Source organism: Geotrypetes seraphini, chromosome 2, assembly GCF_902459505.1.
Source record: "Geotrypetes seraphini chromosome 2, aGeoSer1.1, whole genome shotgun sequence".
Lineage (NCBI taxonomy): Eukaryota > Metazoa > Chordata > Amphibia > Gymnophiona > Dermophiidae > Geotrypetes > Geotrypetes seraphini.
In genome coordinates this window covers 105634202-105647537 of record NC_047085.1, presented here as the reverse complement: position 1 = coordinate 105647537, position 13336 = coordinate 105634202, and the positions used below count along the sequence as shown (strand labels likewise).

The following is a 13336-nucleotide window of genomic DNA, read 5'->3' as shown; positions in this document are numbered from 1 at the left end:
AGTAAGGCAATTCTTATGTTCTTATGACTAAGATATTAATAAAATGCAATAGCAGCATTAGCTTGAGATGATACAGTAGCATAGGTTAGTAACTCCAGCTGAAAGTAATTAATGCAAGATTTCTTAAAGTTTCATTCTGTATTTTTAATATTAAATGTGTATGGATATGATTGCAAAATTTACGAGAGAAGAAAACAGTTTAAATTCAGTTTGGGTTCAATTCAATCACCCTTTCAGTTCATTTTCAGATGCTGAATTTCTTGGGTCTTTCAGATTATTCTGGTCCATTAAAGTCAGTGGAACAAACAATTTTGCTCTCTAATAGTAAGGTTTTACATAAAGCCTCATTATTAGAGGGCTTTCTGCAGACTTCTACTTTTGACACGGTAAATCATCACCTACTCATTGATACATTGTCCTAGCTTGGATTTCAAGGCTCTGGTATCACATGGTTTTCTTCCTATCTTTCCTATCACAGCTTAGTGTATGGTGTGGTGAATCCTCTTTCACCACCATCCCGCTGTCAGTCAGTGTACCTCAGGGCTCTGTCCTAGGACCACTTCATTTCAAGCTGGTAGGCAACAATTTTGGTTAGATAATTGTATTCAGCAAGCTATGTTATCTTTTTGCTGTTTTCGGAAATTAATTAAGATCACTTTGTTTGATAAGTTTATTACTTAATGAGAGTTTTATTATTGAAATTCTGTTTTACACATATTTGTAATTTTTACTGTATTATTGTATTTCGCTGATTGTCCAGCTCTTTTTAGTGTAAACCGCCTAGAACTTTTGGTTATAGCGGTATAAAAGAATAAAGTTATTATTATTATTATCTACACTTCTTCCCTTAGTGCTCTAATTTCCTCTCATGCTTTCAGTATCACCTATGCCGATGACTTGCAGATCTATCTCTCTACATCCAGTCCCAGGTTTCAACCTGCTTGTCTGACATCGCTACCTGAATGTCTTGATGCCATCTAAAATTAAACATGGGCAAGACTGAGCTCCTTACCTTTCCACCTAAACCTGCTTCTCCTCTTCCCCTGTTCTCTATTTCTGTGAACAACACCTTCATTCTCCCTGTCTCGTCAGTTTGCAACCTTGGGGTAATCTTTGACTTATCTCTCTCCTTCTCTTCACATATCCAACAGTCTGCCAAAACCTGTCTTTTCTTTATCTAAAATATCGCTAAAATTAGACCCTTCATTTCTGAGCACATTGCCAAGACCCTCATCCATACCCTCATCACCTCTCACTTAGACTACTGCAACCTGCTTCTCACTGGCCTTCCACTAAACCATCTCTCTTTCCTTCAATCTGTTCAGAACTCTGCTGCATGCCCCATATTCTGTCAATGTCACAATGCCCACATTATCCCTCTTCTTAAGTCACTTCATTGGCTCCCTATCCATTTCTGCATACAGTTCATAATAACATAAGAAACGCCTTCACCGGATCAGACCCTAGGTCCATCTGGTCCGGCGACCCGCACATGCGGAGGCCAAGCTAGGTGCTCCCTGATGGAGACCTTGATTACCCGTATCCCTCAATGTGATTTGCAAGAAGGTATGCATCCAACTTGCGCTTGAATCCCAAAATGGTAGTCTCCGTCACAACCTCCTCTGGGAGAGCATTCCAAGCGTCCACCACTCGCTGTGTGAAACAGAACTTCTTGACATTTGTCCTTGACCTGCCGCCCCTCAGTTTGAGTCCATGACCTCTTGTTCGTGTCACATTTGACAATGTGAATAACGGTGCTTCTTGCTCTATTTTGTCGAATCCTTTTAGTATTTTAAAAGTCTCTATCATATCCCCTCGCAGTCTCTTCTTTTCGAGGGTGAATAGTCCCAGTTTTCCAAGGCGTTCTTTGTAGCTCAAATTATCTATTCCTTTTACTAGTTTCGTGGCTCGCATCTGTACCCTCTCCAGCAGGGTTATATCCTTCTTTAGGTATGGAGACCAGTGTTGGATACAGTATTCCAAGTGTGGTCTGACCATTGCTCTGTAAAGCGGCAAAATGACGTCCGCCGATCTACTCGTGATTCCCTTCTTTATCATGCCCAACATCCTGTTTGCCTTCTTTGCCGTCGCCGCGCATTGAGCCGACGGTTTAAGGGTCCTGTCTATCAGTACCCCCAGGTCCCTTTCTTGTTCGCTTTTGCCCAATATTACACCTAACATTTTATATTCATGTTCCTTGTTTTTCCTACCCAGGTGCATCACTTTGCATTTTTCTATGTTGAACTTCATCTGCCACTTTTCCGCCCATTCCTCCAGCTGGTTCAAATCCTTCTGGAGATCCTCGCTGTCCTTTTGTGACACAACTGCCCGACATAGTTTTGTGTCATCTGCAAACTTGATTATATTACTTGTTGTTCCCTCTTCCAGGTCATTTATGAAGATATTGAATAAGGTGGGCCCAAGAACCGAGCCCTGGGGTACGCCGCTTGTCACCTTCTCCCAGTCCGAGAAATTCCCATTAATGCTTACCCTCTGCAATCTATTCTCTAGCCATTTGCCTATCCATCTGAGTATGTCTCCTTCTATTCCATGGCTTAGTAGTTTCCTCATAAGCCTTGCATATGGGACCTTGTCGAACGCTTTCTGGAAGTCCAAGTAAATTATATCCACCGGGTCTCCACTATCGATTTGTTTGTTCACCTTCTCAAAAAATTGAAGTAAATTCATCAAACATGATTTCCCCTTCCTGAAGCCATGTTGACTTGCGCTCATCAGGTCATGATTTTCCAGGTGTTGCACTATGCTATCCATGATTAGTGCTTCAACCATCTTCCCAGGAACCGATGTAAGACTCAAACTCCTCATACTGCCGTACAAGCGTATTCACTCCACAGCTCCTCAGTATCTCTCCTCTTTCATCTCTCCCCACACTCCTTCCCAGGCACTCTGCTCATTGGATTAGTCTCTCTTATCTGTACCCTTCTCCTCTACAGCCTAGTCCAGACTCTATCCTTTCTACCTTGCTGCACCATACTACTATTAATTAATTATTTTTATAGTGCTACCAGACGTATGCAGCGCTGTACAGAGTCACAAAGAAGAAGAAACAATCCCTGCTCGAAAGAGCTTACAATCTAAACAGCCAAGAAAGACAAACAGGATGTCATAGATACAGTTAAGGGGAATGGTTAATCAGTTGGCTGGGTTGGAGGGCAGAGGAGTAGGGTTAAGGATTGAAGGCTATATCAAAAGGGTGGGCTTTCAGTCTGCTTTTAAAAAAGAGAAGGGAAGGGGCTTGGCGGACAAACTCGTTAATTTATTCCAGGCATAGGGGGCAGCTAGATGAAAGGAACAGTCTGGAATTGGCAATGGAGGAGAAGGGTACAGCTAAGATGTATAAGGAGAGAGAAGAGAGGAGAGATATTGAGGGGCAGCAGAATGAACACACTTGTAGGTTAGCAATACGAGCTTGAATTATATGGGATGGCAGATAGGGAGCCAGTGAAGTGATTTAAGGAGAGGGGTAACATGAGTGTGGCGAGGTTGGAAGAAGATGAGTCATGCAGCAGAGTTTTGCACAGATTGCAAGGGGGAGAGGTGACACTGCGGGAGACCAATTAGAAGTAGATTGCAGTAATCTAAGCGTGAGGTTACGAGAGTGTGGACAAGGGTCAGGGTAGTGTGCTCAGAGTGGAAGGGGTGAATTTTGGTGATGTTGTAGAGATAGAAGCAACAGGCCTTAGTAGTTAGTTGGATGTGCATAGAATATGTGAGGTCACAATTGAAGATGGCTCCAAGTTTGCGGGCAGAGGAGACTGGAACGATGACAGTATTATTTACAGAGACGGAGAACAGAGGGAGAGGAGTGGAGGGTTTAGGAGGAAAGAGGAGCAGCTCAGTCGTGGACATATTTAGTTTCAGATGATGGCAGGACATCCAGGCAGCAATGTCAGCCAAATAGAGACTTTTTCTTGGATTTTAGGTGAAATTTCAGGTGTAAAGAGGTAGATCTGGGAGTCATCAGCTCATAGGTGATACTGAAAGCCATGGGAGGAGATCAGGGCACCGAGGGAAGAGGTGTAGAGAGAGAAGAGAAGAGGTTCTAAGACAGAATCCTGGGTAACAGCAGAAGAGGACCCACCAACACATACACTAAAGGTGCATTGTGAAAGGTAGGAGGCAAACCAGGAGACGACAGATTCATTGAATCCAAGCGCGGACAGCGTATCAAGAAGTAAGCTGTGATTAACAGTATCAAAGGAAGCAGACAGGTTAAGAAGGATGAGGATCAAGTAAAGGCCCTTAGATCTGTCCATGAACAAAGTCACTGCAGACTTTAGTGAGGGTAGTCTGTGGAATGTTGGGGGAAAATTGAAAGGAAGTCCAGGCAGCGACGGAGAACAGTGCGCTCGAGTATCTTGGATAGGAACTGAAGAAGGGAGACAAGGTGATAGTTGGACTGGCAGGTGGGGGTCCAATGAGGGTTTTTTTGAGAAGCAGCTTAACCACCACATGTTTGAAGGCTGCAGGGACAGTTGCAGTGAAAACAGATAAGGGAGTTAGTTAGTTAGTTAGTTAGTTAGATGTAGTAGTCTTGCTTCACCCGTTGTAAGTGCAGAATTGAAGGAGGTCAGCATAAATTTAAAGTCAAAAAAGTCAGCATGTGTGCGAGATTTGAGCCAAAGGCGCTCGGTACAGCGGGTACAGGAGCTTAAGTAACGGATACTGGGAGTGAGCCAAAGTTGAGGTTGGTATGCCTGACAGAGCGAGGAACAGGGGGAGCAAGGATGTCCAGAGCAGAGGAAAGAAAAGAGTTGTATGACGAGACAGCCTCGTGGACAGACTTGGATAACATAGAGGAGGCAATGCAAGGCGAGGCGAAACAGTGGTTGAGAGCATGGAAGGATCGAGGGCTTGAAGATTTCAAAACCTGTTGGAGGTAACTGGGCATGGTGGAGGGGGAGGGGGAATAATGGTGAAGGTGATCAGATGATGAGCAGAGATGAGCAGGGAGGTAGAGAAGTTAGAGAGAGAGCAGTTGGAGAAAAAGACAAGATCAAGGCAGTGGCCATCTCGGTGAGTGGGGGTTGTGGAGCAAAGCTGGAGGTTAAATGAGGAGGTTAAGGCAAGAAACTTAGAAAAATACTTGTCAGTGAGATCATCAGGGTGAAAATTAAAATCCCCAAGAATAAGGGACGGAGAAGATGAATCAAAGAAGCCCAAAAGCCAGGAGTCAAATTCAGTGAGAAAGGAGGAAAGGGACTTACACATATGCCTAGAACAAACTGCCTGACTCAATGCATCAAGTTCCGTCTCTGGCAGTATTCAAATCCAGACTCAAAGCCCACTCCTTTGATGATCCTTTCAGTTGCAAACTCCAATTCATCTTTTAAGCACCAATATCTATCTTATCATTCCCTCTGTAATTCCCCCACCTGAGCACTGTGTATTGATGCACCTTCTTGTCCATTTTATCTGTCTTGACTAGAATGCAGTGGCATAGCAAGGGTAGAAGGCACCCAGGACAGTGGTGCCCCCTCCCCCCCTCTCCACCCCCTGTGCCCTCCTCTCCACCCCCTCCTTTCATGCCAACCCCCCCGCGCCCTCCTCTCAGCACTCTCCTTCCATGCCAACCCCCCTGTGCCCTCATCTCCGCCCCCTCCTTCCATGTCAACCCCCCTGTGGCCTCATCTCCACCCCCGCTCCTTCTGCACCCCCATGCCACGCTCACACCTTCCCTTCCTACCTCTGTACCTTTTTAAATCTTTGCCAGCACAAGCTGCTTCTTTGGCCTGCTCCTCATGCTTGCATTGGCTTTCCCTCTGATGTCACTTCCTGGGCCCGTGACCCAGAAGTGATTTCAGAGGGAGCCAGGCCAGCACGAGCAGCAAGCTGGAGTAGTTGTTCACGCTGGCGAAGATTTTAAAGAGGTGGGAGGGCAGGAAACGGAGGGTGCGAGCATGGCATGGGGGGGCGAAGAGGTGACGGAGCCCCCACCTAGATGGCGCCCAGGGGGGTCCACCCTCCCTGCACCCCCTTACTACGCCACTGCTAGAATGTAAGCTCTTTGGATGTTCAGCGCTGCGTATGTCTAGTAGCGCTATAGAAATGATTGCTAGTAGTAGTATCTACTAACAAAGTCAACAGCACTCCTGTGGCACAGAGACCCCACAGCACCCAAACAGAATAGAACATAAGAACGTAAGAATTGCTGCTGCTGGGTCAGACCAGTGGTCCATCGTGCCCAGCAGTCCGCTCACGCGGCAGCCCTTTGGTCAAAGACCAGTGCTCTAAATGAGTCCAGCCTCACCTGCAGGAACTTGTCCAACTTTGTCTTGAATCCCTGGAGCGTGTTTTCCCCTATAACAGACTCCAGAAGAGCATTCCAGTTTTCTACCACTCTCTGGGTGAAGAAGAACTTCCTTATGTTCGTACGGAATCTATCCCCTTTCAATTTTAAAGAGTGCCCTCTCATTCTCCCTACTTTGGAGAGGGTGAACAACCTGTCTTTATCTACTAAGTCTATTCCCTTCAGTATTTTGAAAGTTTTGATCATGTCACTTCTAAGTCTCCTCTTTTCAAAGGAGAAGAGGCCTAGTTTCTCCAATCTCTCACTGTATGGCAACTCCTCCAGCCCCTTAACCATTGTAGTCGCTCTTCTCTGGACCCTTTCGAGTAGTACCGTGTCCTTCTTCATGTACGGCGACCAATGCTGGACGCAGTACTCCAAGTGAGGGAGCACCATGGCCCAATCTATTTGTGATCCCCTTTTTTTAATTTATAAATTTAATAGTTACAATATCAGATGATACAAAGAAAAAAAAGGATCTTCCTTAAATATTAACAGTATTTAATCATTCATACAAAATTCCTTTCTAAGCCCACTATAATGGGAAGACATGACACTATTTCCAATAAACAAAATTATAAGGAAAGAGAAAAAGGAAATAATTCATGATTCGTCCACACAAATCCTAAACTTTTCCTTACTCTAATAGGGATTCTTGATTTGACCCTCTTATTCCTCTGTAGTGAAACTTAAATATCTTAAATATTAATTCATTTCTGTTCTCGAGCAATTAAAAATTGTTGCAATTGAATGGGATCCCAGAAAACATATTCAATGTCTTGTAACTTAACAAGACATTTACATGGAAATTTTAGGTAAAAAGATGCCTCTAGAGCTAAAACTCTAACTTTTAATTCCATAAATTCTTTCCTTCTTAATTGCGTTGCTCTAGAAACATCTGGAAAAATTGATCCCCTTCTTAATCATTCCTAGCATTCTGTTCACCCTTTTCGCCACCGCCATCCATTGTGCGGACAGCTTCATCGACTTGTCGATCAGAACTCCTAAGTCTCTTTCCTGGGAGGTCTCTCCAAGTACCACCCCGGACATCCTGTATTTGCTGAAGCCGTGCTGGCTGGTCCTCATCAGATCGTGTCTGTCAAGATGATTAATGATGCGGTTCTTTATCAGCGCTTCTACCATCTTTCCCGGTACCGAGGTAAGTCTCACCGGTCTGTAGTTTCCCGGATCTCCCCTTGAACGTTTTTTGAAGATCGGCGTAACATTCGCCACCTTCCGGTCTTCCGGAATCTTTCCTGATTTGATCAACAGATTGGCTATTAGCTGAAGCAGTTCAGTTATAGTCCTTTTCAGTTCCTTGATGACCCTCAGATGAATGCCATCTGGTCCCGGGGATTTATCACTCTTAAGCCTATCAATCTGCCTGCATACCTCTTCTAGACTGACCATCAACCCTGTCAGTTTCCAGGCTTCATTTCCAGCATATAGCCTGATGGGTTCCGGTATGTTGTGTATATCCTCTTCGGTAAATACAGACGCAAAAAATATGTTCAGTTTGTCGGCGATGGCTTTGTCCTCCTTTAACACTCTCTTTATTCCATGGTCATCCAACAGTCCCACCGCTTCCTTCGCGGGTCGTTTCCCATTAATATATCGAAAGAACGGCTTGAAATTTTTTGCCTCCTTGGCTATTTTTTCCTCTTAGTCTCTTTTGGCCCCTTTTACTGCCTTATGGCACCTGCGTTGATGTTTGTGCTTATTCCAGTTTTCGTCCGTTCTTGACCTTTTCCATTCCTTAAAAGAAGTTTTCTTGTCTCTGATCGCTACCTTCACTGTTACGGTGAGCTACGCCGGTTCTTTGTTCTTTTTCTTCTTGGATCCCTTGTTGATACGCAGTATATATAGATTTTGCATCTCAGTGACTGTATCCTTAAAAAGGGACCATACTTGCTCTAGCTCTTCTTCCCCACCATGAATCTCATCCCTTCGTAATTCCGTTTTCAGAAGTTCAGTGACATAGTGGTCGTTTTGGACCGATGTTTCACTCCTGCGTACAGGTCGAAGTGGATCATATTGTGATCACTGTTTCCAAGCATCCCTTCTACTTCTACACCTTGTGCCGGTCCTCGCAATCCATTTAGAATTAAGTCCAGAATTGCATTCTCTCTTGTATTTTCCTTGACAAGTTGTTCTAGGAAGCAATCGCCTACAACATCCAGGAACTTGGTCTCTCTAGCGCAGCCGGAGCTGCCTAGGTTCCAGTCTATCCCAGTGGCGTACCTAGGGGGGGGGCGGGGGGGGGCGGGCCGCCCCGGGTACCAGCCCTGAGGGGGTGTTCCCGGCCTTGCCGCTCAGTCCCCCCCCACGCCCGAAGGACCGCTCGCCCCACTGACCTTCCAGCACACCTATGAAGCAGCCCGCAGCAGGATCGCGACGTCAGCAATCCCTCAGCTGCTTGGGCGCTGCTTCCTGCGCCGCGGTCCCGTCCCTCCTCTGACGTCAGAGGAGGGGGTGGGACCGCGGCGCAGGAAGCAGCGCCCAAGCAGCTGAGGGATTGCTGACGTCGCGATCCTGCTGCGGGCTGCTTCATAGGTGTGCTGGAAGGTCAGTGGGGCGAGCGGTCCTTCGGGCGTGGGGGGGGCAGTAGCTTAAGGTAGCCCGGCGCAGGAAGCAGCTCCTAAGCAGCGCAAAGATAGCTGACGTCGCGATCCTGCTGCGGCTGCTTCATAGGTAGTGCGGGGAGGCCAGGGGGGCGAATGGTCCTTCGGGGTGGGTCGGGGCATCAGGCCTTCAGGGTGGGGCGGGCGGGCGGGCAGGCAGACTTTCAAGGGGGAGGGGGGTGACAGGCAGGCAGGCAGGCCTTCAAGGGGGGGTGCAGGTCTTCGGGGGGGGGTGCAGACCTTCAAGGGGGTGCAGGCCTTCAAGGGGGGGACAGGCAGGCAGGCCTTCAAGGGGGGGACAGGCCTACAAGGGGGGGGGCCAGGCCTGCGAGGGGGGGGGGACAGGCCTACAAGGGGGTGCAGGCCTACAAGGGGGGGGGACAGGCCTTCAAGGGGGGACAGGCCTTCAGGGGGGGTGCATGCCTTCAGGGGGGGTGCCGACCTTCAAGGGGGTGCAGGCCTTCAAGGGGGGGACAGGCAGGCAGGCCTTCAAGTGGGGGGACAGGCCTTCGGGGGGGTGCAGGCCTTCGGGGGGGGGGGGTGCAGACCTTCAAGGGGGTGCAGGCCTTCAAGGGGGGGACAGGCAGGCAGGCCTTCAAGGGGGGGACAGGCCTACAAGGGGGGGGGGCAGGCCTTCAAGGGGGTGCAGGCCTTTGGGGGGGGTGCCAACCTTCAAGGGGGGGTGCAGGCCTTCAAGGGGGGGGGACAGGCCTTCAAGGGGGGACAAGCAGGCAGGCCTTCAAGGGGGGGACAGGCCTACAAGGGGGTGGGACAGGCCTTCAAGGGAGTGCAGGCCTTTGGGGGGGTGCCAACCTTCAAGGGGGGGACAGGCCTTCAAGGGGGGACAAGCAGGCAGGCCTTCAAGGGGGGGTCAGGCCTTCAAGGGGGGGACAGGCCTACAAGGGGGTGGGACAGGCAGACCTTTAAGGGGGGACAGGCCTACAAGGGGGTGGGACAGGCAGACCTTTAAGGGGGGATAGGCCTTCAAGGGGGGACAAGCAGGCAGGCCTTCAAGGGGGGGTCAGGCCTTCAAGGGGGGGGGACAGGCCTTCGGGGGTGCAGGCCTTCGGGGTGGGTGCAGGCCTTCGGGGTGGGTGCAGGCATTCGGGGTGGGTGCAGGCCTTCAGGGGGGGACAGACCTTCGGGTGGGGGGTACAATCCTTCGGGGAGGGTGCAGGCCTTCAGGGGTGGGGTTTAGGCGTTCAGAGGGGGACAGACCTTCGGGTGGGAGGTAAAGTCCTTCGGGGGGTGCAGGTCTTCAGGGGTGGGGTGTAGCCCTTCTGAGGGGGGACAGACCTTCGGGGGAGGGGGGTCCTGGTGTAAAAGTACACAGAGGGAGAGAGGGAAGGGGGGGTTCAAAGATACGTGCATATGCCAGACTTTGGGGGTTAGAAATAATGGGTCTAAAAACAGAGGAGTGGGAGAGAGATGGTGCATAATGGGATTTAGGGAGGGAAGGAACAGAAAGGGAGAGAACTTGGAAACAGGGGATGGTGTGGAGGGGGGATAGAGATACTGGATAGGAGGATAGTTGGGAACAGAAAGGGAGAGATGGTGGATCCTGGGGTGGTGGGGAGTTGAGAAAAGGTGAATCGGTGGATGGAGACAAAAAAAAGGAAAGATGCCAGATCTCCGGGAGAGGGAAGGGAAACGGAAGGGGAGAACAGAGATGGCAGACGGATGGTTAGCACGGAGAAAGGAGACCCTGGCAAGCAAGACAACAAGAGCCTGGGACCAACAAGATTTGAATATTGATCAGAGAACAAAAGGTAGAAAAAATAATTTTATTTTCTGTTTTGTGATTACAATATGTTAGATTTGAAAAGTGTACATGAGACAGCTTGAAATGGGAACTTTTCTATTTTTGTGAATGGCAAGGCTGAGTTCAGTTAAAATATATGCTTTATAAGAAAATATAATAATGTGTTTTATAAAGTTTATAAGCATTGCTGGCATACTCGGTGAGGTGTTCCTAGTGTTGGTGGTGGTGGTAGCATGTCAGTGTGTTGAGAGGAAGAGGTAGTCTGGGAAATTCTGCTGAGCAAACTCTGGGCCCATTTCCACCCCCAGTTAGTCCACTCCACTCAACTGGTTCACACACTGAGTGGGTCTTTGGGTGTTATTTCTGGGTAGTTGTTTTAGAATCTCTTCCAGTGGTTTGTCAGTATCTCCTTCTGGTCCAAGGAAGGAAACTTTGTCAACCTTAGCATTGACCTTCAGAATATGTTTGTAACAGCGCTGCTTGTGTGGCATTAGGCTATGTAGTGATCGAAAGAAAAAAACAGACCTTTGCACATTTTTGCACTATATGGTGGGTGTATGAGGAGATTCATTTCCTGCACAGTTAAGTCCATGTGAAGTTACCTTGTGCTGTATTTGACATCTAGCAAGGTCTCTGTTTGGAAGGAAAGATCTAAGCTTAAAAATGAAGTGGCCAGAAGTTATGTTAAAAGTAGATAGCGTAGCTGGTTTTAAGAAAGGTTTGGACAAATTCCTGGAGGAAAAGTCCATTGTCTGTTATTAAGACATGGGGGAAGCGTCTGCTTGCCCTGGATTGGTGCACTCAGCAGCAACAAATACTAGTTTTGGCTGGCTCTTTCCCCGCATTTCTCCTCTCTTCCCCACGATTTAATATCCAGTTCAGGCAGTAAGTAAATGCATCGGCAGGGGGGGTCTGGTAAGTCTTGGGGGCTGGGGATGGAAGGTGAGAATCAGTTCTGTAGGCTATCAGAAATTTGCTTAATTATCTACTCACACAGAAAAGCAGTAAAGTCAATAGGTTCTCTGAGTGGGAACAACCTGTTTGATCTTGCACTCTTGTGATTGACCAATTGTTTATCACTGTTTAATTTATCACATTGATTAATTTGAGCACACCTGAGGTGTCCTATGATGGTGTGCACTGCAGGCAGAGGAGCCTTATTGTGTAAAGCACTGGAGAATTCTCTCCTCTCGCTTACCTCTCACGCTGAGGACACCCTGCTTCAGTATAATCATTTATATGATTTATCTTATAAACATTATTACGTGGTCTTTTCCTCAAGTGCTGAGACATCAGGTTGTTCCCACTTGGAGAACCTATTGACTTTTACTGCTTTTCTGTGTGGCTTTAACATTTTTGCTATTCAGTATACCTAAACTATTATTCAGTAGAAAAAATATGGTTTGTTCAATCAAATCCTGTGTGGACATTGGACTTCTATGAGTGAATGTTCTGCTTGATTGAACAAACTAAATTTTTTCTACTGAATAATAGTCTAGGTACAATGAAAGTAAATAGCAAAAATGTTTGAGTAGATAATTAAGGAAATCTTTTTCATATTGCTTGCTTATGGACTGGGAAAAAAGACTGTTCAAGCAAATGTCTCCAGAACTGCTTTAATGGAAAAATGTGATTTTTTTTTTTTAAGTACTTTGTGAAATTTATTGTTGTTGTGAAATTTATTGTTATACTTTGTTTAAACTTAAAAAGCGGTGTCATTAACAGTGAATCTAATCGAAAAATCGATTCAACAGGGTGAATCGAATCGAATGAAATATTTTTCTCTGAATCGGGCAGCACTATTGGCTACCATGAGAATGGGCTACTGGGCATGATGGACCATTGGTGTGACCCAGTTAGGCTATTCTTATGTTATGTTCTCATCTGTAGGGGCCTTTGTTTTCACTTCTTATTTTAATGTATTTTTTTCCTGGGAACTTATCAGTGTTTTTTTATAATGGGAACAAAAATGGAAGAGAATTAATGTGTGTGGAATGGGGGGGTAACTAATTTCTTCAGCTAAATAATTCAATCCACTTCAAACAGACATAGGAGAACTCACGCACCATTCACACACCCTCCAACCAAAAACGTCAAAAGAAAAAAACTGTTCGACAACCTCCTAGCCATTCGAGCTGCAACACTTGACCCCCAACTCTACAACCTATTGACCTCGACCACAAACTACAAAACCTTAAAAAAAGAAATAAAAACCCTTCTATTCAAAAAACACATAAAACCAAACTAACATAATCAGAACTGTCCCAAGCATCACCTGCAACTACTCCATATGTACTTCTGATGTCATGACAATTCCGACATAATTTATGTTATGTTATGTTTGGAATAATGGTTACATAAATGAGGTTCAATAAAAGAAAATTTTCACTGCCTGTTTCTATTCTGACCATTTATTCCATTTCATGGTTATTGCAAAAAAAAAAAAAAATTTTTTTCCATGAGGGGGGGGGGGGGGGGTGTCAAAAAATGATGGGCCCCGGGTGCCACATACCCTAGGTACGCCACTGGTCTATCCCTGGATAGTTGAAGTCACCCATGATAACTGCTTTGCCTCCCTTGCAGTTGCGTTTAATCTCATCCATCATTTCTCCATCAATTTCTTTGGACTGCCCTGGAGGTCGG

The 13336-nt window shown here is 46.7% G+C and overlaps 1 protein-coding gene across 2 annotated transcripts in view; it reads left to right on the top strand.

Annotated features, from left to right (window-relative positions):
- Positions 1-13336, top strand: part of DNAJC5B (DnaJ heat shock protein family (Hsp40) member C5 beta) — a 61115-nt gene that overhangs the window by 34122 nt on the left and 13657 nt on the right. The gene's annotated exons all lie outside the window — the stretch shown is intronic.